Source organism: Dasypus novemcinctus, chromosome 8 (genome assembly GCF_030445035.2).
Source record: "Dasypus novemcinctus isolate mDasNov1 chromosome 8, mDasNov1.1.hap2, whole genome shotgun sequence".
In the NCBI taxonomy this organism is placed as follows: Eukaryota; Metazoa; Chordata; class Mammalia; order Cingulata; family Dasypodidae; genus Dasypus; species Dasypus novemcinctus.
In genome coordinates, this window is record NC_080680.1 from 41,992,823 (window position 1) to 42,019,179 (window position 26,357).

General features: G+C 40.4%; 1 protein-coding gene and 1 non-coding gene across 19 annotated transcripts in view; one reads left to right on the forward strand and one right to left on the reverse strand.

Moving 5' to 3' along the window:
* The window catches only part of KANK1 (KN motif and ankyrin repeat domains 1), a 236,545-nt gene that overhangs the window by 2,811 nt on the left and 207,377 nt on the right, over positions 1–26,357 (forward strand). The window lies entirely within an intron of this gene.
* LOC111764367 (U6 spliceosomal RNA) lies at positions 24,531–24,635 on the reverse strand. The gene has a single exon (XR_002796993.1). It is a non-coding gene; the product is annotated as a U6 spliceosomal RNA (small nuclear RNA).

The following is a 26,357-nucleotide window of genomic DNA, read 5'->3' on the forward strand; positions in this document are numbered from 1 at the left end:
GAAAATTAAATATGGCTTGTGCTCTGATGAGATTAAAATGTCTCAGGATTTAGTAGAAGCTGCCAGGGCTGCCTCCTTCCAAAGAAGGTACACACATTAGGAATGCATTTTCTCTCCTTAGGGCACAGGGCTGCTTTTTGGTGTTCCTTCTTTGTTAAGCCCACAAGACAGTCAAGTTGAGGTATACCTCAGCAAAATTGAGTTTTATGTTTGTATTTTTTGCTCAGTGAAAAAAGGACTGCAGGTTTAAAAATGTTTTTTTTTTTTTTAAATAGTTCACCCTGGCCCCAAAGAGAGAGAAGCCACAGACAAATGTCTGCTAGAATTGATATATTCAGGACTAGATTGATTTCATGACTAGTATCAGCTCACAAATAGTGATGAGTTAATGTGCTTGTGCAATAACCCCCTTCTTCAAGGAGGAAGAGGAAGATGGAAAAGGGCCCAGCTGGAGGGGACTGAAGGAATGGGGGAAGGGTGGCAGGGAGAGTAGCTGAAGTGGGCAGAGGGCAGTAAGGATGGGGTAACTGTAGGGTGAACAGATTCAGAAGCAGCAAAGGGAGTCCCAGTGAAAAGTTGCAGACACTTTGCTAGGCCTTTTAGAATGTTTGTGCATGTGTTTAAAATCACAGTTTAGTGAGCAGAGTTGAAGCTATCCAAATTATGCCCCAATCCCACACTTTCTTCCCCCCCCCCCACAAACCAAATAGAGAAGTCAACTTGCTTTCAAACATTACGGGAAATTTTATGCTTATTCTGCTTTATTTGGATGGGTGACTTGGTTTATGCCCTTGTTTTTTTTTCTACAAGCAATTTTTATTGAGGTATAACATCTGGACAAATCTTAAGTGTAAAACTTGATGGATTGTCACAAAAAGAACATAAACATGTAAAAAAACACTCAGATCAAGAAAAAGAACATTGCCAGCATCCCAGAAGTTCCGCTCATGCTCTTTTCCAACCACTAATCCTCCCCAAAGGTAATCACTAACCCAACTGTAGATTACTTTTCCTTGTTTTCATGCTCTTTGTACATGGAATCTTATACAGGCCTACCTTGTTTTATTGCACTTTGCTTTAGTGCACTTCCCAGATGTTGTGTTTTTTACAAATTGAATGTTTGTGGCAACCCCGTGTTGACAAAGTTTTATCAGTGCCATTTTTCCAACAGCATGTGCTCACTTTTTTGTCTCTGTGTCACATTTTAATTAAGGTATGTACATTTGTTTTTAGACATAATGCTATTGCACATTTAGTAAAGTACAGCATAGTGAAGACTTTTATGGCACTGGGAAACTAAAAAATTCATGTGACTTTATTGTGATTGCTTTATTGCGGTAGTCTGGAACTGCACGCACAATATCTCTGAGGTATGCCTGTAGCGTGTATTTTCTTTTTCTTTTTTCTTTTTGTAGCATGTATTTTCCGTCTTCTTTTTGTCAACATATTTGAGGGATTTAGCCCTGTTGTGTGACCATAGTTTGATCATTCTCATTGCTGTGTAATATTCCACTGAGTGACTATACCACGATGTATTTATACATTCTAGAGTTGATGGACATTCAAGTAGTTTCCAATTTGTGGCTATGACAGATAGTGAGAGTGTGAACCTTTTATTAAGATGTCTTAATAAAAATGTACAAATTTGTGTTAGATATATACTCAGTTTAGAAAATACTCTCAGACAGATTTCCAAAGTGTTTGCATAGTTTATACTTCTACCAGTAGTGTATGAAAGTTCTGTCTTGCCACTTTTATATATATATATATTTTTTAAAGATTTTATTTTTATTTTATTTTATTTAATTCCCCTCCCCTCCCCCAGTTGTCTGTTTTCTGTGTCTTTTTGCTGCGTCTTGTTTCTTTGTCCGCTTCTGTTGTCGTCAGCGGCACGGGAAGTGTGGGCGGCGTCATTCCTCGGCAGGCTGCTCCCTCCTTCGCGCTGGGCGGCTCTCCTTATGGGTGCACTCCTTGCGCGTGGGGCTCCCCTACGCGGGGGACACCCCTGTGTAGCACGGCACTCCTTGCGCGCATCAGCACTGCGCATGGGCCAGCTCCACATGGGTCAAGGAAGCCCGGGGTTTGAACCGTGCACCTCCCATGTGGTGGATGGACGCCCTAACCACTGGGCCAAAGTCCGTTTCCCCACTTTTATATTTTAATGGCATTAAAGTCCTACAGAGATTTTGGAAAATGGACAAAACATGACCCCTTATTTACCCTATCCTGGCAGACTGTTTCTGTTGTATTCACTTCCAGTGTTTTTCCATGTTATGTACATATTTTTATGTAGGCACAATCCTAATTCTCAGTTTCGTATTTTTTTCTTAACCGCTGTATCAAAATATTATTCCAGTCTCCATAGCTTTTTAAAATCTACACAACCCATTATATGGATATGCTTTTACTTAATAACAATCCCCCCGCTGCTGGAAATGTGTTGATTTTTTTGGAATTTTACCTGTATATATAGCTGCAGAAATCACCTTTTGCATATAGATTTTTCCCCTCTGTGGAGCTGCTGAGGGGGATTGGACCTTGAAAATGAGTATAGGTAGGGATTAGGGTAAAGGATATATCAGTTTGAGGCAGTACGTTTTGAAGGAGCAAGGTAGTCAGTCCAGCAGTGTTTGACACCTAATAGCATTGTCACATGCTTGGAGATACAGGTGAGTTGCAATTTGAGATTCTACCCTTTGTGTAGTGGCTCGTGACTGCCGAGTCAGCCTAGTAATCTTTTAGAAGTGTAGCCCTAGACCGAGACAGGCTAGTTTGATCCTAGGCTCTGCTGCTTTCTCTGTGACCTTTGGCACAGTTACTGAACCTCTCTGTGCCTCATTTTCCCAGTTATAGAATGGGAATAATGAAAGCATCTACCTCATAGGGTTATTGTGTGCATTAAATGAGTTAAAAGAATATTTAGAAAAGTGCCTGGTACACAGTAAGTGGTAAACACTCTTGCTGTCATTTGTTTATTTTTAATTTTTAAGTGTCTGAAGTAATATTTGCACATAGAATAATGCAAACAAACATGAAAACTAAAACCCTTTACTGATCCCAGTACCTGATCCCAGCTCAGATACAATCTCCTTGGATGTGATAACTATTACCTATTTCTGTTTTTAGTTCTTCTGGTGGTGGTGGTAGTAACAAATTAACAAAAAAATATCGTGGCATGTTGTATTGTGGTTTCTGTGGGTCAGGAATGCAGGCAGGGCTTGGCTGGCGGGTTCTACTCCTCGTGGTGCTGACTTCGTGGCACTCAGCTGGCGATTTGGTTGGAAGGTCCACGAAGGTTTTGCTCTCATGTCCTGTGCCTTGCAGGGGTGCCTGGAATGCTGGGCTCGATGGTGCCTGCCACTCAGAGCACCGACACCTGGCATCGCCAACTTGGTGGCCTCAGCTAGTCAGCCTTCAGGCTTCTTCCCTGGTGGCTGGCTTCCCCCATGCAAACCAGGAGAAAGCTGCATGGCCTGTTATGACCTAGACTCTGAAGTTACACAACTTTCTGCCAAACTTTATTGGTTGAAGCAGTCACACAGCCTGCCCAGACTCAAGGGGAGGGGACACAGACCCCACCACTTGATGGAAAGAGTCAAAGAATTAGTAGCTTTTTAAAAAACTGCCACAACCAATATTTAATTTCATATTTTACAATATCTGTTAACTTTCTGCTATGGAAGAAGTGGAATTTACATGACTTCTCACCAATTTTTTCTTCTTCCTTTTCACCTCCCAATTTTTATTAGCTATCTTCTTATTTTCAGTTCTCTTTTGGTTACCTTTATAATTTTAAATAAAGTATTCCATTCTGTTTTTTTTTAAATTTCTCTCCCTCCCCCCGCCCCAAGTTGTCTGCTCTCTGTGTCCATTTGCTGTGTGTTCTTTTGTGACTACTTCTGTTCTTATCAGCGGCATGGGAATCTGTGTTTCTTTTTGTTGCATCATCTTGTTGTGTCAGCTCTCCGTGTGTGCAGCGCCATTCTTGGGCAGGCTGCACTTTCTTTCGCGCTGGGCGGCTCTCCTTACAGGGCGCACTCCTTGCGCGTGGGGCTCCCCTACGCGGGGGACACCCCTGCGTGGCAGGGCACTCACTGCACATGGGCCAGCTGCACACGGGTCAAGGAGGCCCGGGGTTTGAACCATGGACCTCCCATGTGGTAGGTGGATGCTGTGTCCATTGGGCCAAGTCCACTTCCTAGGTATTCCATTCTTTATTCTTTACAAGGTCTTGGAGATGTAGAAAGCTCTAATTTATTAGAGTGTGTGTGTATGTGTTTGAGAGATGGATGAGGGAGAGCAACAGCATTGTCTTGATTGGGAAAGGCCTGACAGCTATTAGATATGTGCATTGTCAAGCATGTACTCTGTGTGAGTAGAACAGAGTGTATGATCTGACACTTTTTATGACCTTTGACTTTTTTTTTTTTAAAAGAGGTACTGTGGATTGAGCCCAGGACCTTGTACATGGGAAGCAGGTGCTCAACCACTGAGCTACATTTGCACCCCAGTGAGTTGGTTTTTTCATTTGTTTATTTGTTTTGTTTTTTAGGAACTACCGGGGTTTGAACCTGAGACCTTGTATATGGGAAGCAGGTGCTCAGCCACTTGAGCTACAGCTGCTCCTCTCTCTCTTTTTTTTTGAAGATTTATTTATTTCTCTCCCCTTGCCCCTCCCCCGTTGTCTGTTCTCTTTGTCCATTCACTGTGTGTTCTTCTGTGTCCCCTTGCACTCTTGTCAGTGGCACTGTGACTCGTGTCTCTTTTTGTTGCGTCATCTTGCTGCGTCAGCTCTCTGTGTGTGTGGCACCACTCCCAGGCAGGCTGTGCTTTTTTCAAGTGGGGTGGCTCTCCTTGCAGGGCACGCTCCTTGCACGTGGGGCTCCCCTACTTGGGGGACACCCCTACGTGGCATGGCACTCCTTGCGTGCATCAGCACTGTGTGTGGGCCAGCTCACCACACAGGTCAGGAGGTCCTGAGTTTTAACCCTGGACCTCCCATGTGGTAGGCGGACGCTCTATCAGTTGAGCCAAATCTGCTTCCCTCTCTTTGACTTTTTTTTTTAAGATTTATTTTTTATTTATTCCCCCCCCCCCCCCACCAGTTGTCTGCTCTCTGTGTCTATACCACTTTTATCCTTATCAGCGGCACCAGGAATCTGTGTTTCTTTTTGTTGAGTCATCTTGTTGCGGCAGCTCTCCATGTGTGTGGCATCATTCCTGGGCAGGCTGCACTTTCTTTTGCGCTGGGCTGCTCTCCTTACGGGGCTCACTCCTTGTGCGTGGGGCTCCCCTACGCGGGGGAACACCCCTGTGTGGCACAGCACTTCTTGCGCACATCAGAACTGCACATGGGCAGACTCCACATGGGTCAAGGAGGCCTGGGGTTTGATCCTCGAACTTCCTATGTGGTAGGCGGATGCCCTATCCATTGGGCCAAGTCCACCTTCCAATACTTTTTCTTTGACTTTTAAACTCAGATACCTATTTCACTATTTCTTCCTTGTACTTTGCATTTTAATTATGGATGCTGAAAGCAGAAGATTTTCTTAGTAATGAAGAAACTTAAGATTATTGAGTTGGATATTTGTGTATGGATGAATACTAAAAAGACTGCTAGAAATAAGTATCCTCATTCTTTTCTTGTTACAGAAGCAATTAGTTAATTGGGAACAGTTAGATGTTTCAGACAATGTCAAATCCTATAACCCTGGTGGAGGTTTTTTTTAAAAAATTCATTTAGCTAATGGAATTGAGCAATGTGGCTTAACCCTAATTCTCAGGAGACATGCTAATCTCTTTTTATAATTACGTGATGCCTGGGGACGCACACAAAAAATCCCACTCTTGTTGGTTTGCATTTATTGCATATTGCACATAAAACCCTTTTTGATAATTGTTTTATATACATTTGACTTGATTAGAAGCAAGAATGTAAATTAGTATTTGCTGATATCTGCATCACATTTTTAGCTAAATTGTTCAGATTTCTGTTGGTAATTCTGACTGGTTAACCCTTTGACCTCAGGGATAAATGTGAAAAAAATAATTAGAACAAAAGTAAAAATGAAGCCTGAATACTTTTTCCCTTTTTCTTTTCATGTTCATCTCAATAGAGCTCCTCTTTCCTACAAGAATAAATATTTGAGAGTAGCCCTTCTTAGGGATGGGATTGACCCTATTATGAGATGCCACGACTCACTTTTCTGTCAAACACTCCATTTACTCCCTTCTTAAAATGGGGCTATAGACCCAACCTGATCATCTTTGTATTATACCCCCTTCCAGTCACTATTCCTCCTCTCCAAGGGTATCCTTACTTCTAATAACAGATCATTTCAGTCTCTTTTTGAACTTTATGTGCATGAAACCACAGGGTATGTTCTCTTTTCGTGGCTGGCTTCTTTTGGTCAGTTTCATATTTGTAACGTTGATGTATGTGTGGTTATCTTGTTCATTCTCCTTGCTACATTGTATGACTATACCACTATTTATCCATTCTACTGTAGATGCTTTTCGGGTTGTGGTTTCCTGGTTAGGGCCAAAATGAACATTGCCTGTATCACCATTTTTTATTATGTCTTCTGATAAATATATGCATGCACTTCTTTTGGATGTATAGCTGGGAGCAGAATTGCTGGCTCATGCAGTCCACCTGTAGGAGGTACTGCCAAGTGGTTGTGCCAATTTATACTCCCAATATCTTTGTGTGAGCTCCTGTTGCTCCACATTCTCCCAATGCTTATTATTGTCTGTTTTTCAATTTCACCAATCTGGTAAGTGGTATTAAGTGGTGAATACAATTATTTTTTTTTATTAGAGCACCTTTAGGTTTATGGTAAAATCGTTCAGAGTAGAGAGTTTTCATGTATTCCCCCTATATTAATCAACATTTTGCATTAGTGTGGTATCTTTCTTATAATTGATGATGTTGTTATAATTGAATTATTTACTATAGCCCATAGTTATTAGGGTTCACTCCTTATGTTGTATAGTTCTGTACACACATACATTTACACATATGCATAACCTAAAAAGAATCATTTTAGCCACTTTCAAATACAAATTCAGTGGTGTTAAATATTCAAAGGAAATGGTTTCCTTTACCAAAACTTTTCCATCATCCCAAACAGAAACTGTACCAACTGAGCATTAACTTCCCAGTCCCACCCCTGCCTCCACCCTTGATAATCTGTGTTCTAATCTGACTTTGGGAATGTGTGATTTTAGTTATTTCATTTAAGACTTATTTCACTCAACATGGTATATTCAAGGTTTATCCATTTGTTTCACGTATCAGAATTTTGGAATGGTGATTTTTAAATTTTCATTCTACAGATGACTAATTAAGAGGACCACCTCATAAAAGGTTCTGTTTTAGTTTCACTGTTGGTAAAGTGAATACCATACAATGGGTTTGTTTAACGAGGGAAATTTTTTGGTTCATGGTCTCAGAGGCTGAAAGAGTTTCTTCCTCCCAGGGTTGGTATCTTCTGGCTGGTCAGCAATCTTTGGGGTTCCTTGGCTTTTCCATCACATGGCAAAGCACATGGTGGCCTCTTCTCTACCTTTCCGGGTTCTTTTGACTTCCAGCTTCTGGCTGCTCTTTGTAGCTTCTTTTCCTGTGTCTAATTTCCTTTGCTAACAAGAACTCAGCCACACTGGATGAAGGCCTCCCTCATTTAGTCTGTGCACACCTTAACTATAACATCTTCAGAGTTCCTATTTATAAGTGGGTTCACACCCATGGGACCAGGGGCTGGGACTTGAACAAGCCTTTTGTAGGGGGTGTAATTCAATCCCCAAAAGGTTCATATTCTTTTTATTTTGTAGTGTAGTGAAATAGAAAAGCTAGACCCATTAAAGAATTCGTATCTGTAGATCAGTTCTTAAACTGGTCCAGTTTATTTTGTTTTTCCATTTTGTAAAATTCATTTCTTATGTTTTTTTTTTCCCTTTAATTTGATGGGAGATGCATCTCAAGTAATTTATGACTAATAAAAATTTAAACAGTGGAGTTTATGCTAGATCTGTTCTGAGAGTTACAGTATTTGGTATACTGGAAGACTGAAATTTTGCTCATGACTTCTTAATCTTTCATCTTTCCTCATTTGTCAGACCAATCTGTTGAGTTTTGCCTTGGCCATGATGTTTTTATAGGGGAGTTTGCTTGGGTCATTCATGCTCTTTAATCAGCTAGGAATTAAATTTTCACATGAAAATGTAAAAGAAAATTTGAGTTTCTTGAGGGAAAAATATTTGAGTTTCTTAAGGAAAAATCAAGAGGTTTGTCACAGGGATAATTGGGTATTGTGAAACTTCAGTGATAATGCTAGAAGTTTTTCCCATATCTTAACAAATTAGTTTCAATGAAACACCATAAGGCTTGGCATGCTTGATTTTTGTTTTATTTCCTGTTGGCCTTGTGAAATTTCTTCCTTCACCTTCTATTTAGGGTACCTGTTTTTTCTCTCAATTGTTTATTTTCAAATAATGTGTGCTGCTTTAAGAATACCACGTGCAAATAACATCCAGCTTCATACTTATTCTGTGCAAATATCCATCTTCCCTTAAATATTATTAAGGGTATCTTTGATCAAAGGATAGATACTACAAGCTCTTAAACATCTGTAATGTACTTACATGTATCTGTAGGTACTGTTTAGCCCCTTGATGCCAAGATTAAATCCTGGGTTGCATAACCTGAAGAGTCTTTGGAAAAAGCTTCTTGACCTTGAGGGCAGAATAACTTTTCTCTGCCTCCAGAGATACCACATAGTGATCCTTTTTCAGTGTTATATTTCAGGAGTGGGAGGAAAATCTGCTGAACCCTTATCAAGGAAAGGAGGCTGGGAGAGAAATGATTGAAGTTTGCTTGTTTCAACACAGTTTTTCCACTCTGGTGTCAAGGCAGGGCATCAATAACAAATGGGAAAAGCAATTCAAGTAATTTGCTGCTGACAAAAAAAGTTGAGGGAGTTCAAGATTAGTCCTGTAATGAGATCACATGAACTTAATAAGTTCTCATGTGCCTTTATTGGGTGGGAGGAAAGGGGAGCAGTTTCCGCTCCAGAGGGGCATCTGAGAATTGTTCCTGCCACTGAGAATGATGATGATGTGGGTGCAGAGCAGAGTCACTGGCTTGAGGTGTAGCAGGGTGTGGGGAGGACGGGTTATGCTTTCTAGGCATTCAGCAATATTTGTTGAATGAATCTGTATAATTTTATCCTCGCCATGAAGGAGCTGTTTCACCAGTTAGCATGATGCTGGGTGGTAATGAATCCTTTAGGTGATTTGGAATGCCATGCTTCCATCAGCTAAAGTTTAAGCATTTTTGTTTCAAGAGATTTGACTTACCAGGTGTGCTTCTGAGTCAAGTATTTTTTCGTCACTCCTTGCTGCCCCCTCCACTCCCCAGCCACACACCTTTTTTCCCTGTGAACACTTCCCTGTGAGGTACTGTAACTTGTACTCTCAAAATTCAGAGAACTGTATATTGTGAGGACATTTGTAATCAATTTTTAGGCTAATAGAGAAAACGACTTCTTTGTTTTTAAGTTTATTTTGGCCAACCACAAGAAACAAAAGGCTACTGCTTGGATACTCATGGGAAAACAGGAAACCTAATTGTTTTTCTTTAGTGAAACCCCATGTGCCCATATAGCTTTTTCACATCCTTCCAGAGAATGGAAGCATGCTGCACTCAGGACCTGAGCCTTGGTTCTACCTGTTGTTAGGAAAGGTGTGTCAACTGTTTGCCTCTTAAAGTCAAGAATGACTGATAAGACCTCAAGGACCCTTGGCCAGCCAAAATGATAAGTTAAAGTTGCAAGAAAAACCGTCACTTTTTCCTCGTCTGTCAACTTTGCTAGCTTAGGCAAAAGGAGGAATACTGTTAAAGGAAACGTAAAGTTTATATAGTTTATGAATCATTTTCTTGGGAACTCACATCCCATTTGACCAAATAACTGGGCTTACCTCTTCTAAGCCCATCTGATTTGGGACCTGACCTAAAGCTACTGTTCACATATTGTTGACCCTGTACCCGACTGGGTTGGGGGCGCTGAATCCATATAAACTACACTTTATCCTGAGTACTCACTTCTTCCTTGCCCCTTAATTACCCAAGACAGCTTTTCCTTCCCCATTTCTTGCATGTATTTCTAGGCTGATCTACTTCATGATTGGGGTCTGATTCAACATAATGCATTGGTCAGGAGCTTGGGTTCTGGACTCTCAGCTCTACTACTTCCTCACATTTCCTTTTGTGTGTTTACAAAGAAACGTTAATATCGTTATGTTGTTTAAGTGTGTTTGGGTAATTGTTGTGTGTGTGTAAGGGGGAGGGCAGGGAGAGAGGAAACGTGAAGTAAGCCCTAGGTAGAGTAGAAAATGTCCTGGAAAACTTTCAAGAAATCTCTTGTTTGCTTATGGCCAGAAAAACAGAGAAAGGCTGTGACCAGGCAGTACACGGGACCAGAACTGAAGCACCCTGGCAGGAAGTGGAAGGGTAGAGGTAGGGGCAGGTCCAGCAGGAGCCGCAGATTCATGAGTGCCGATACCTTTCTCTATCCTCCATAAGCTTTTATCCAGTGTTGGTTAAGCGAATTCATATTTGCCTGTAAAGTTGGGATAATAACAAAGAGAGATGCTGAGGGGGTTCATGAGGCAATAGATGTTTGAGCCTTCAACAAAGTTTGTTGAAATCTGAATCCAGAAGCCTGCTCCTCCTCCTGCTGCCCTAGGCCAAGGAAACTTTCGCTGTTGTTTAGGATTACAGGATTTTTGGTAATCACTGGGTAAGCACTGATATTGGGGCACTTGTCTCAGGGAAGAGATGAGGTATGTTCCTGGGACCCCAGTTAATGCTCTGAACATCTTTTCTCAGAAATTCTCCATAGGGCTGCTGGTTATGCAGTGCTGTGCTGGAAGATGCTGTGGGACTTGTAAAGGGTGGTGGTTGATCCCATTTGCCATTTATAACAATGTTTCCAACATACATTGCATAAATGCACATGATAAATTGTGGGCACACAACTGGTTATTAAGTTGGTGCTTCCTTGTATCTGCAGCTTAGGGGAAATGAGGATAGTAACTTTGTATTCATTTTCCAGGACTGATGGAGCATGCAAACCCTTGGCCCCGCACATCCCATGCCTTGGCAATTCCACACATATAGATAGAGATACTTAGATATACATCCAAAAGGAATGAACACATAGGTGCACCAAAAACATTTGCCAAAATGTCTATAGAAAGATCCTAGCCTAAAAACAGTCCAAATAAATTGAGGCATAGTTGTGTAATGGGATACTACACAGCAATAAAAAAGAATGGAGTACTGCTTCATAGAACAAGAGATGAATTTCATAGATATTGAGTAAAAGAAGTCAGACACAATTGTATATGTATGATTTCATTTACGTGAAACTCAAGAAGATGCAAAACTAATCAATGGTGACAAAAGTCAGTATGGGGTGTGGGGTGAATTGACTGTGAAGGGTAATGCAGGAAACTTCTGGAGTCCTGGGAATGTTCTCTTATCTTTAATCTAGGTGGTGATTAAATGGATATGTTCATTTATAAGAATACATCAAGACAAACAGTTAAGACGTCTACTTTATTATATCTGTATTCTTCAATTTAAAAAGTTTGCTCATGTCAAGCATTTAGGTACTTTAAAAATAAATAAAGTACAGTAGGGTGGTATATGGGGAAAAACATGCCTATTATAAATTATGGACAATAGTTAATGGTACTATTTCAATAATCGTTCATCAATTGTATCAAATATAACTACTGTTAGAAAAATAGTACAATTATTTAAAAAAAGTTCTATCATCCGTTGTAACAAATGTTCCACACAGTGCAAGGTGGTAGTGTGTGGGAATCCTGTATTTTATACACGATTGTTCTGTAAACCCACAGCTTCTCTAATTAAAAAAACAATAAGCCAATTAAAAAAAATAAGCCTAATTTAAAATAATCCAGTAGGGCTTATTGGCTTCAAAAAAGTGAATCTCATGCAGATTGGCTTAGGCTAACAAGCATCAACAAGAAGGAATTTGTTGGAAGGAAACCAGTGGAACCCAAGAGCCAAGCTTCCTGGGAACTGGGAAATTAGGACCTGAGGTTATGATTTGTTTTGGATACTCCTGGAGTCTTATCTCTGGCATCTACTCTGCTGTTTGGCTTTTCTCAGCCACCTTTCTCTGCTTTAGCTTACACTTGGAAAACGGCAACCCAGCCCTCATCATGACCTCCCATTTCAAGCCTTTTTTTTTAATACCTTGTAGTTTGTCTCTCTCTCTCTCCTTCTTCCTCTCTCCTGATTGCCTTAGCCTATGCCTGCTTCCCCCTCACATGGAAATAGGAACATACCCTGTTCCAGTAAGCAGCGGCCAGAGAGATTAGGGTCATGTAGAAAAAACAGACCAGCCAAGGCTGCTAAGGATGGGTGGATTTTTTTTTTAAAGGGAAGATGTGAGTAGGAAGAAAATGATTGGCATTCTACCACATGTTCTCCTGCTGAATGTCTTCTTTCTCTGATCCTTTCCAGCCACTATTTGAATTAGGGACGTGTCCCCAGGGAATTCTTTATTTCCTCTCAACCAAATCAGACTCTTGTTGGGTCTGCTTCCTGACAGAACATTCTAGCACCTTGACCCTAATTGCTTGCTGAGTCTCTCCCAGCTTTGGTCTTACCAAGATCCATGACAGACTAGTATCACAGAGGGAGCTGTTGTCTGTGTCATTTTGGGATTATGGAATAATTTTGCAAATATGTGAAAATTAACAGCTTCTAGCTGTAACTTTTTATACCAAACTGTGGGAAATATTATTTCTAACTTGATTTGAACCTAGCAAGGGAAACAGCCTTCCTGATACACACACTGTGGGCACCCAGGCTCAAGACTTTCCAAGGCAGAGCAGCCCTGTGGTCTCTTTCTTTGTGAATTGTCCTAAACCTTGACTTGGTTTATACCTGTCTGGGGTTTTAAGCATTGTCTTTGATATTTTAACAAAGCACCTTCTCACCGCCTTTGTTTCATTTGTTCCCTCTAATTGAAAATGACACTCACCACAACCCCTGGATATGACAACTTCTCAGCTTAGTTCTAGTAAGTGTTCTGAGTTTCTCTGGACTTACAGCTTGCCAAGACCCACTACAAATTGGCCTATCTTTTGAATATCTGTCCCTTAGAAATGAGTTTTTAAATGAATTTAAGTATATTGTCATCAGATCAGCCATGAGGGGAGTCCTAACTTCAGAAGTTATTGTTTTACTTTGGCTTCTAGGAAAAAAGTTGGAAAGATATAGTTATTTTCATGAAATTGTGCTTTAATTGTTCATTTGAAAAACTTATTAACATCATTAAATCTTATATTGGTAAGATTTCCAGGCAAGGAATAATACTAAAAAGCTATAAAGAATCTGGACATTTTGGAATGATTTCTACATCCCATAAAGTCCTAGACCGTTACATTTTTTCCTGACAGAAGGAGACTGGTATGCCAGTTAAGTTTACAACCTTGATTCTTGCTTTATCCACCCACCAGTTAGAGATTAATTACATGCCTTTGGAAGGTGAGCTGTTGAACCTTGTCTTCTCTTAACCCACCATTGTTCTTATCAGGGGCTTCTAAAGGTTAGTCAGACAAGTAACTTAAAATTTCCCCCTTTTCTCCAAAGCACATATTTATAAGGTAAAATGTTAATTAGAAAAAGGTGGAAGGTATTTTCAGCTTACTGTATTTGTTATCTAGATGGTTAGCAAGAAAATTGACTAGCATTAAGAACCCTCATGTCCGTAGCTTCTTTAGATTGCTCCAGATGTTAATTAATCTATTGACATTAAAACAGTTTTAAAAATGAAATGGTTTCATCACTCAGTTTAGACTAGATTATGCTCTGATGGCTTAGAATAATAAATGTTAATTTCTTGTTCATACTGCACAACTGTGGCTCTGTGCCAAGCGTCATCTTTATTCTAGATCCAGGCTGAATGAGTCACCCCAGGGTAAGAAAGGAAATGACCAGTCTATTCATGGCTTTTAAGCTTCTGCTTGTATATCACCCCCACTCACATTCTGTTGGCTAAAGCCAGTCATGTGGCCAAGTCTACCAACAGTGGAGGAGGGAAGCCATTCTGGAGATGTAAGTCACATGACAATGGGCGGGTGTAATCCTCTTCTAGGGAAGGCAGCAAATAATGAAGCAACAATTAAATCTACCACAATGGAAGACTTAATTTTTAAATTCAGACATGTTTAAGGCCTAGTATGCTGAATCAGAATCAGTTTTTGAATTAACGTTTAAACCTATATTTGGGTATTTATGCTTCAGAAATCAGCCTAATATGGAAAACAGAACAGTCTTTGGTAAATTTCCTCTCATTGTTTCTCAAGGATCTGGATCTGTATTTAAATCAAGAAATTACTTTTCTTACTCTATTGATAACTTGATTGTCCATGTGCTCCTCCTATCTTATTGGTCAATAGTTGTTGTTTTTGTTTGTTTGTTTTATTTATGAAGCCAATAATGGTTTTTTAAAAAGCAATTTTATTGAGTTATATTCACATACCATACTAACTATCCAAAGTGTACAGTCAATGGCTTTTAGTATAATTACAGTGTTGTGCATTTATTACCACAAAAAATTTTAGCAATTTCATTACTCTAAAAGGAAAAACTCCACACCCCTTAGCAGTCACCTCTCAATCCCTCTATCCTTCCCCAACCTTACATAACCACTAATCTAATTCTGTCTTTATAAGTTGATTTATATTTACATTTTATAAAAATACAATCATACAATATATTGTACTTTTTGTCTTGTTTCTTTCCCTTATCCTAATGCTTTTTTTTTTTTTTTTTTGCCTGATACTAACATGTTGTAACATCAACATATATAACATTAGTTGGGTTTCAAAGAAAAACAATCTTGTATATGCAATATTATCCATATTCATATTTCACATGAGGTTTCTATGCTATACAGTCCCATGTTTCATTTTATAGCTTTCCTTCTGGTAATAGACATGACCCTAGACTTTCCCTTTTTTTTTTTTTTTTTTTTAAAGATTTATTTTTATTTATTTAATTCCCCTCCCCTCCCCCGGTTGTCTGTTTTCTGTGTCTCCTTGCTGCGTCTTGTTTCTTGTTTCTTTGTCCGCTTCTGTTGTCCTCAGCGGCATGGGAAGTGTGGGCGGCGCCATTCCTGGGCAGGCTGCTCTCTCCTTCGCGCTGGGCGGCTCCTTATGGGTGCACTCCTTGCGCGTGGGGCTCCCCTATGCGGGACCCCCTGTGTGGCATGGCACTCCTTGCGTGCATCAGCACTGCGCATGGGCCAGCTCCACACCGGTCAAGGAGGCCTGGGGCTTGAACCGCGGGCCTCCCATGTTGTAGACGGATGCCCTAACCACTGGGCCAAAGTCCGTTTCCCGACTTTCCCTTTTAACCACTGTCATACCCAAATAGTTATAGACATTATGTTGTGCTTTCACCTTTTCTATTTATTTCCAAAGATTAACACATAATCTTTTTACCAATTCAGTACAAGTTAACCCTCAGCTTTCCATTCTCTATCCTCATTCTATTTTCTGGTGACCCATATTCAAGTTATTAACTCCATGAGTTCACACAATATATTTAGTTCATAATATGTAATCATACACTGTCATTTTGTGTCTGTCTTGCTGCATTCAACGTTATGTCCTCTAGGTTCATCTACATTGTCATATGCTTCATGACTTCATTTCTTTGTATAGCTGTATAATATTCCATTGTGTGTATATACCACAGTTTCTTTATCCATCCATTGGTTGATGTACACCTGGGTTGTGTCCAGCTTTTGGCAATCATGAATAATGCCACTTTGAACATCGGTGTGCAGATGTCTGTTTGTGTCACTGCTCTCAGTTCTGATGAGTATATACCCAGGCATGGTATTGCTGGGTTGTGTGGCAAATCTATATTCAACTTTTTTTGGAACTGCCCAACAGTCCTCCACAGTGGTTGTACCATTTGACATTCCTACCAACAGCGAAAAAGTGTTCCTATCTCTCCACATCCTCTCCATCACTTGTAGTTCTGTCTTTTTAATAGTGGCCATTCTAATAGGTATGAAATGATATCTCATTGTAGCTTTGATTTGCAGTTCTCTAATTGCTAGTGATGTTGAACATTTTTTCATGTGTTTTTTCACCATTTATGTTTCTTCTTTGGACAAACGTCTATTCAAGTCTTCTGCCCATTTTTTTTTTTCATTTTTTATTGTATTTTTTTGAAGATTCATAGATCACAAAAAATATTACATTAAAAAATATAAGAGGTTCCCACATACCCTATCTCCCACACTCCTACTTCTTCCACATCAACAACCTCCTTCACCACTGCGGCACATCCATTGCATTTGGTGAATACATCTTGGAGCACTGCTGCACCATGTGGATTATAGTTCACATTGTAGTTTACACTCTCCCCCAGTACATTCAGTGGGTTATGGCAGAATATGTAATGTCAAGCATCTGTCCCTGCAATATTGTTTAGGACAACTCCAAGTTCCAAAAATGCCCCTATATCACATCTCTTCTTCCCTCTTCCTACCCTCAGCAACTACTGTGGCCACTTTCTCCACATCAATGCTACAGTTTCTCCCAGTACTAGTCACAATAGTTCCCTAGTAGAATACCAGTAAGTCCACTGTAATCCATATTTTATTCCCCATCCTTTGGGTCCCAGGATGGTGATGTCCACTCCACCTCTATGTCAAGAGGGGGCTTAGATCTCACATGGTTGATGGATGAACTCTCCTGCTTGCAGTTGTAGACTCTCTTGGTTCCCTGTTGTGGTGATTGACCATCTTCAGTCCCTGTTAGTTGATCTTGGTAAGTCCCAACAAACTGGTGATTAGGAATTGCAACTCTGCTGAGACTCAGGGCCCAGCTGGCACATGGCCATCCAAGAGATTCAAGTCTTTTGAGCATACACCAAACCCAGTGCCAACCACAGGTTCAGTAAAAGTGGCAGAAGAGGCATGTGTAGAAAGGTCACATCTGAGTCCAACTCCATCATATTCAGGAATACAAATTCCATAGTGGGGCCCACTGACAAGGTACTGAACTCCAGAGCCAACTGCCATGACCGTAGAACCCGTGTGTCTCCATAGCCCTCAGGAGTACCAGTACCTGGGGTTGTATCTACTTTGGCTGTCTCTGGGATCCTTCAGAGGTGTGTGTAAGCATGACCCCTCTGATGACCTCCTGACTCTTTTGAAGACTCTTAGCCATATGAACTCATTTGTCTTGACCATTTCCCCCTTTTATTCAAGGTCTTTTTTCTGTTTGCATCACCAGTCAGTGATTAGTAGTAATCCCTTGGCGCCAGTGAGGCTCATCCCTGGGAGTCATGTCCTATGCTGTGGAGGAAGATAATGCATTTACATGCCGAGTATGGTTTAGAGAGTGATTCTGCCCTTTTTTAAAAAAATTTTTAATCTTTTTATTTTTCTCCCCTTCTCCCCTACCCCTGGTTGTCTGCTTTCTGTGTCCATTTGCTGTGTGTTCTTCTGTGACCACTTCTATCCTTATCAGTGGCACCAGGAATCTGTGTTTCTTTTTGTTGCATCATCCTGTTGTGTCAGCTCTCCATGTGTGTGGCACCATTCTTGGGCAGGCTGCACTTTCTTTCACACTGGGCAGCTCTCCCTATGAGGCACACTCCTTGTGCATGGGGCTCCTCCATGTCGGGGACACCCCTGCGTGGCACGGCACTCTTTGCGCGCATCAGCACTGCACATGGACCAGCTCTTCACAGGTCAAGGAGGCCTGGGGTTTGAACCGCAGATCTCCCATTTGGTAGGTGGATGCTCTATCCATTGGGCCAAGTCCGCTTCCCCCCATTTTTTAATTGGGTTGTCTTTTTATCTTGTAGCATCTCTTTATATTTCGTGAATGTGAAACCCTTATCAGATATGTGATTTCCAAATATTTTCTCCCATTGAATTGACTGCCTTTTCACCCTTTTGAAAAAATCCTTTTAAGGTACTAAAGTGTTTAATTTTGAGGAGGTCCCATGTATCTATTTTTTTCTTTTGTTGTTTGTTCTTTGTGTATAAGAGCCAAGAAACCACCACGTTCCAATGTCTTGAAAATGTTCCCCTATCTTTTCATCTAGTAGTTTTATGGTCCTGGCTTTTATATTTATTTAGGTCTTTGATCCTTTTTTTTTTTTTTTTTTTTAAGGAGGAACTGGGAATTGAACCCAGGACCTCATATGTGGGTAGCAAGTACTCAACCATTGAGCTATACCTGCTCCCCTTTGATCCATTTTTAATTTATTCTTATATAGAGAGGGAGATAGATGTCTTCTTTCATTCTTTTGGTTATGGATCCTGTTCTCCCAGCACCATTTGTTGTAGAGAATGTTTTTTCCTGTTAACATGGACTTGGTAGGTTTGTCAAAAACCATTTGGTCATAGAGGTGAAGGTTTATTTCTGGACTCTCAATTCTAGTCCATTGATCAATGTATCTGTCTTTATGCTAACACCATGCTGTTTTAACCACTGTAGCTTTGAGTATGTTTCAAGGTCAGGCAGTGAAAGTCCTCCCACAGTGCTCTTTTTTAGAATGTTTTTGACTATTTGGGCACACTTTCCCTTCCAAGTACATTTGTTGATTGCCTCTTTTATTTCTGTAAAGTAGGCTGTTGGAATTTTGATTGGTATTACATTGAATCTGTAAATCAGTTTGGGTAGGATTGACATCTTCATGACATTTAGTCTTTCAATCCATAAACATGGAATGTCTTTCCATTTGTTTAGGTCTTCATTGGTTTCTTTTAGCATTGTTTTGTAGTTTGCTGCATATAGGTCCTGTACTTCTTTGGTTAAATTGAGTCTTTTGGTTGCTATTGTAAATGGAATTTTTCCCCCTGATTTCCTCCTCAGATTGCTCCATACTAGTATAACAGAAACATTATGGGATATTTGCATGTTGATCTTATATCCTGCCACTTTGATGAACTCATTTATTAAATCAACTAGCTTTGTAATAGAGATTTCAGAATTTTCTAAATATAAGATCATGTCATGTCATCTGTGAATAGTGATAGTTTTACGTCCTCTTTTCCTATTTGGATGCTTTTTATTTTTAATTTTTTCTTGTCTGATTGCTCTAGCTAGAACTTATAGCACAATATTGACTAACAGTGGTGACAGTGGGCATCCTTGTCTCATTCCTGATCTTAGAACAGAGGTTCTTTACCTTATTTGTTCCATGGACCCCTTTGCCAGTCAGGTGAAATGAATACTACTGTAATTTATTTGTTGGGTAACATTTATAAGTGAAGGAAATGCTAGATTTCAGTTAGAGGTAGAAAAAATAAAGATAATAAGTAGATTTTTTTTTCAAATCAAGCTCATAGACCCCCGAAAGATTTCCACAAACCCCTTGGTTAAGAACCCCTGTCTTAGCGGGCCAGTTGGTTTTTTTTTTTTAATTGCCTGAAAATACGATTTTGGCAGCAATATTAAAGTCAGATGGGGTTGCCCAGAAGAATGCTAACGGTGGAGCTTTTTGGCAAAAGTAAAATTTATTAGGGCCTTGGTAAATCTGCCCTGGTATTCTTTCAAAAGTGAGATTGGTGAGCTCTTGCTAATATCCTTATTAGGAAATTTCTGTCTTATTGCTTAAAAAGCACTAAATCAGAATCCTTTTGAAGAAAGATGGCAAATGCTAATTATGCTTCCTGTGAGGTGCAGAACTTTTAGTGCCTTGAATGACTATCATCAACTACATGTTGGAGAGACTCAAAACTTTTCTGGGGGAGTTCTTGGCCATTCCTGTGGGTTGACCCTCATGCCCTGTGTTACGAAGATGGCCACCTATTTAGGCGAGAGTCTTGGACAGCTTCTCTGTTTTTATGAGAATATTATAATCTCCTCTGATTGGTTGGATTTTAAAGTAGATGGACCAGCCCTTGCTTGCATCATAGAATGCTGCACACTGGGTTCTTCCTAAGCTTCCTTCTCCCTTCCTTGATGAAAACTCATTTTCGAGAAATAGTGTTCATTCATGAAACCCTAAGGGATGTTACTCCAGGGCCATCAAAATATTGGTACTTAGAATGCTGTACTTTTTCTTCCCTCTAATCTTTAAAATTATAATTACCATATATTATATTCTCCAGATATATTATAGAGGGATAGGAAATAGTTTAACAAACAGCCACTGGAAATTCACATTGTGATCTATGTTATGAAGATGGCCACCTATTTTGCATCTCTCAGCATCTTTTTTTTTTTTTTTTAAGATCCACAAGAAAAATTTCCTGAGGTGTCAAATTGGGTGGGAAGTGCTGGAACTTTTCTTGGGAAATATATCTGGTTTATTGAACAACGTGAATCTTTAAAGAAATTGAGATTTCCTCATTGCTTGACCAAATTTGTAATCCGCTGTTTAAAAAAACCACACAAGCAGTAGAACTTCATGGTAGTCATTTTTATTAACGTCTTTATGCTTAATTTTACTATTCCATTATGTTTTCTCATCCTAATTTTAATATTTTTCTATTTTGAAATTAAGGTAAAATATAGTTAGGTGTAGCTTTGGAAGTTGCCTCAGGTCCTTTTTGGAATAGGGTTGTGTATACGTTCGCATACAACAGTATGCTTACTCAGTGGAGTTCAAAGTTTCAAGAAGATTCTACTTATATATGAATTTTACCCACCCCACACCTCTGTACTTAGTCCAGTACTCCAGACACTCTTTTCTGTGTTCTTTTTTTCTCCTCTTTTTGTTTTCACAAGCAGATGTGTATGCTTAGGGGATTCAGGGGTCTCTGTCCCCAGAACTCAGACTTTGGATGAGAGATGCTTTCTGGACCCTCTTGCTAATGAGGAAGGACATTTGCTCATTGTGCCATGGGGCCTCTCCTCAAGGCCCAGGACCTCGTGTAGGATCGAACTGGAAGAAGACAAATGCCGTAATGGGCACTTCTGCAGGGACAGAACAGGAAGGGACCTAGCATTGAATTTCGGGTTTGGAGCTGGCATATTCTGATGGGATACTTCGGTATCTAAGCCAGATTCTGCATTTGTTCCTTCATCTAGCCTTGTGCCTGCCTGCGCTGTCCTGACTCCCAGCCTCTGGCCTGCCCTGGCTTCACCTGCTGCTCCCCTTGGGAGAGATTGTGGTAATCATGCCAGAATTGGTTATAAGGTGAATGCCTGGACTGCTGTGCTGTAGCTTCCCATAGAAATGCTTTCCTTAAGCTTTGCCTTAATGTTATGCTTTTTGCTTTTATTAATGGGTAATATGAAACATGATCATATTAAATTTTTTCTACACATCCCTGTTCTCCTCTTTGCTCACTGGCCATCCCTTCTCATTTTCCTTGTCTCCCCTTCTGCCTTGATTTTTGGAGAGCCCAGGCCTCAGTCCTTGAACTTATCTTTTCTATGGAAACTCAGCGGCCCTGGTGCCCTTTTCTAACTTGGAGCTTTAGATACTGTGGATGTGCACATGATTCCCACATTTATATCTCCAGCTCTGACTTCTCTCCAGAACTCCCCCATCATATTTCCAACCACCTCCTCACATTTCTTGCTGGGTGTCTGAAAGCCACCTCAAACTCAGCCTGGCCAAGGTGGAATTCCTCATTTCCCTCCAAACTTGTTCTTCCCACAGTCGTGTCTGTCTTGGCAAAACCTAAAACTCTGTTGTCATCCTTCATTCTTCTTTCTCTCAAACTCCACATCCAGTCCATTCATTAGCAAATCTCATTGATGTCTGGAACCTGCCTGCTTCCCAGTCCCACTGCCACCATGTTCTCTCCCTTGAGTTACAGTGCTAACCTTGTAGCTGGTCTCCTGCTTCTGTCCTCATAGTCCAGTCTCAACAGTGATCTTTTAAAAACAAGAGCGTATCACTCCTCTGCTCAAGCCCTGCGGCGGCTCTCTCTGTCTGTAAGAGGAAACGTTTTTACAGGGAAGCAGACTCTTGCCTGGCCCCTTGTTACCCTCTGACCTCCTCCCCTGTTCTCCTCCTCCCCTGTTTACCTCCTCCCCTGTTCTCGTCCCGCCCCTGTGCTCCGCAGCAGCCACTCTAGCCTCCCTGCCCTTCCTCAAATGTGCCAGCACGTTCCTTCAGGGCCTTTGCACTGACTGCTTCCTCTGCGTGACGTGCTTTTCTTGTCTCCGTGAGGCCTTTCCAGTCCTTTCTGGCTTGGCACTGTCTTAATACCTTGAAAATATAAACTGCCTTTATTATATTTTGAAAATACCTTCAAAATATAAACTGCCTTCTGGCACTCCTGATCCTTCTTATCTGGCTCAACTTTTTCTCCCCCCTCCCCCCAGCACAAGTCACTTTTTTTCTTTTAATTAAAAAATATTTATTTATTTATTTCTCTCCCCCCGCCCCCAGTTGTCTGTTCTCTGTGTCTATTTGCTGCATCTTCTTTGTCCACTTCTGTTGTTGTCAGCGGCACAGGAATCTGTGTTTTTTTCTTTTTGCTGTGTCATCTTCTTGTGTCAATTCTCCGTATGGGTGGCACCATTCTTAGGCAGGCTGCACTTTCTTTCGCGCTGGGTGGCTCTCCTTACGGGGCGCGTTCCTTGTGCATGGGACTCCCCTACGTGGGGGACACCCTTGCGTGGCACAGCACTCCTTGCACACATCAGCACTGTGCATGGGCCAGCTCCACATGGGTCAAGGAGGCCCGGGGTTTGAACCGGGGACCTCCCATGTGGTAGACGGACGCCCTAACCGCTGGGCCAAGTCCGCTTCCCACAAGTCACTTTTTTAACACATTATATAATTGTCCTGTAAAGTTTGCTGTCCACCTGCTCCGAGTAGAGTGTTTTTCCCCAGGGCAGGGATCTTTATCTGACTTGTTGGTTGATGTATCCGAAGTTCCCAGAACAGAGCGTGGAAAATAAAAGGTTTATAGTCGTATTTGTCTTTGAATGAACTGCTGATGAAGATTTGCTGTTGTGTTCAGTATCCCTCATATGAGGAAGTGGATGTTTCAGTTCACTGTCAGGAGAACATTTATGAATTAAAGGTCTTATTTTTCTTTATTTTTTTTCCCTTAGTAATGGAAGTTTCCCTTAGTAATGAAATGACTCATCATATTTCTCTTTTTGCTTTGGCTGCTAGGATGCCAGGAATCAAGTTTTTATGCTCAAAAAAAGTGATTCTTGGCTTTAACACATTGATGAAATAATTAAAGCCCTCCCTGCTTTTCCCTTCTTCCCAGACTTCAAGTTTGACTGCTATTCTATAGTTCTTTTAATTTATTTATTTAAAAACAAAACAACTGTGCCTTTTATTGTTAGACCATTCGTATAACTTTTAGAAGAAAATGGTGTATAAGAATTCCAATCCAGTCTACAAAGGAGTAGTTTATTGTAGAGATTTGTTTGCTTTAGTTTATGCTTTTTTTTCTTTTGAGCTTCAGCTAGCTCAGCACCTTGTTTTACGTAGTTAGGCTACTTTCAATGAAACAGCAATTTTGGATATGCTGTCTCTCTGTAGGCTTTTGTTAGATTGAGTTACACTTATACTAGTGTTAATATACTTGTAAACTACTGTTGTCTACGTCCTTGGCTACACAATCCCAAATTCTTGCTTCTTAAACCCAAGGACCCTAATTTCTGAAATCCTTTGAAGTATTTCTTGCCTCAGTTCAATAAAAGTAATTGTTAGCTGAAAGTTGAAAGGATTACATTAATGCTATGACGTTAAGTCTGGAGGTAGAGCTGGTGTCGTAGCATACTTTTAAAATGGATATAGTTTTAGAATAGCCATAGGATAAGCATCTTCCTGGAACTTCAATTTTGCTTGAAAATTTTGGAGAAATCTTTTTTGAGTTTGTGCAAATGTAACACAGTTCTGTTACTTAGATGCTTAAAAAATTTAGTAGAATTTCATAATTCTGCATTGGCCAGATTTAAATGAATGACTATATTTAAGCAAGTGTGTGGTGATAGGATATTTGCACTGTGACCTAAGCCACAATAGGTTGTGACGGTTTCCATTCTCTCGGGGCTACTGTTTCTCCTCTAATGCTGAAATTGGGGTTTTGTGGTTACTCCTTAGAAACTACACAGATTTTCACCTTGAGGATCAGTAGTTTCTGTTTGTTTTTAAAATCTGATTGTCTAAAGACATTGATTTAAAAAAAAAAAAAAAAGGCTTTCTCTCGCTTTACTCTTGTCGGTGGACCCGTCCTGCCCTCTGTGCACCACCATTTTCATTTTTCCTCTGCCATGTGGCCACACAAGTAACCCTGGGGATTTATAATCTATAATGGGGAATTATAGCTTGTAAATTAGCCCTCTTCACCCCTTTGCTTCCCCTTGCTCAACCTGGGACCCCTGCTCTGTTATTTCTGTTGTTTTCTCCCATTTCATTGCCCTCCCTACCTGAATAAAATCCTGGCCTAACTCACCCGAAAAAAAATTTTTTTAAATAAAAGTAAAAAAAAAAAAAAAAAAAAAGAATATCACTATTTCCGTACAGAAAAAATATGGAATGCTTCACAGATTTGCGTGTCATCCTTGCACAGGGGCAAACCCTAATCTCTGTATTGTTCCAATTTTAGTATATGTGCTGCTGAAGCAAGCACAAGACATTGATTCTTATAAATTAGTTTCATTTCTTCTTCCTGTTACTTTTAATCAAGTGTTCTCTTTTCAAACCTATACATATTCCTAGCTCCATCTCCCACGAATGGGTTGTTGGAAAGGTACTCATTTTATGTTGTAACTTTCATTCTCTTAAAATTGTAAAAATTACAAAGTTAATGAGAAAAACCTGAAAACCCCTTCTGTCTTTAAGGATTGTTAGCATCCTGGCATTGGGCCTGGGGCATTTCTTCCAATGAATGGGACAGCTAGTGAAGACTATGTTACCCATCTCACCACTAGGAGTGGGTTGGCAGCAGTAGACCAGAAAACCCTAGACCGTTCTAAGATTGCTGTTTGAAATGTGACTTTTTATTATGGTGGCAGTGCAGATAAGACCAACATTGGTTCTCATGTGTGAAAGAGCCTTGAATGTTGGCTGTATGAAAAAGTTTAACAATGCTTTATACATGTGTGCTTATTATACTTGAAAAATTAAAATCGTTAATGGGTACAGAATTTCTTTTTGCAAAAGTTGTGCTAATGGATGGTGGTAATGGTAGTACAACATTGTAAATGTAATTAATGCCACTAAATTGTACACTTAAAAATGGTTAAAATATGGGAAGAGGACTAGGCCCAGTGGTTAGGGCATCCATCTACCACATGGGAGGTCCATGGTTCAAACCCCGGGCCTCCTTGACCCGTGTGCAGCTGGTCCATGCGCAGTGCTGATGCAAGGAGTGCCCTGCCACGCAGGGGTGTCCCCGCGTAGGGGATCCCCACGCGCAAGGAGTGCGCCCCGTAAGGAGAGCCGCCCAGCGCGAAAGAAAGTGCAGCCTGCCCAGGAATGGCGCCGCACACACGGAGAGCTGACATAACAAGATGACGCAACAAAAAGAAACACAGATTCCCATGCCGCTGACAACAACAGAAGTGGACAAAGAAGATGCAGCAAATAGACACAGAGAACAGACAACCGGGGTGGGGGGGGGGGGGTGGGGGAAATAAATAAATAAATAAATCTTTTTAAAAAAAAGGTTAAAATAGTACACTTTATGTTATGTATATGTTACAGTTTAAAAAGAAAGTTTAAAAAGGAAGAAGCCAGTTATGAAAGGCCACACAGTGTTATGATTCCACTTATGTAAAATGTCTGGAATAGGCAAATCTTATAGTGACAGAAAGTCAATTAGTGGTTTCCTAGGGCTGGGTGGGTTGGGGAGGAAAGGGGAGTAACTACTAATGATACGGGTTTCTTTTTGGGGTGATGAAATGTTCTAAAATTAGATTGTGGCGATGGCTGCACAACTCTGAATATTCCAAAAACCATTAATAGTACACTTTAAATGGGTGAACTTTATATGAATTATATCTCAAAGCTGTTAAAAAAAAAAAGAAAGTCAAGTTCGATAAGGCCTGGCTCTCTGCCCCTCCCTTCCTATCCCTGATTCTTTTACCTCAGAGCTAACTGCTGTCAAATGACTTTTCCTTTCTTCTAATGCTGAAGCATGAGAAAATTTGACTGGCTTAAACCTATGAAAACATCAGTATTTTGAGAATGCATGCTGTAACTAGCATTTTTTGATTTTTAAAAAATCCAATTTTGTATTTACTTACTGTCTTCACACTGTGGAAGTTGAAGATATCTCATACCACCCTCAGTGCTTCTCTTCTTACACCCTCCTGATATAAATACAGTTTTTCATTTGATTAACATATCA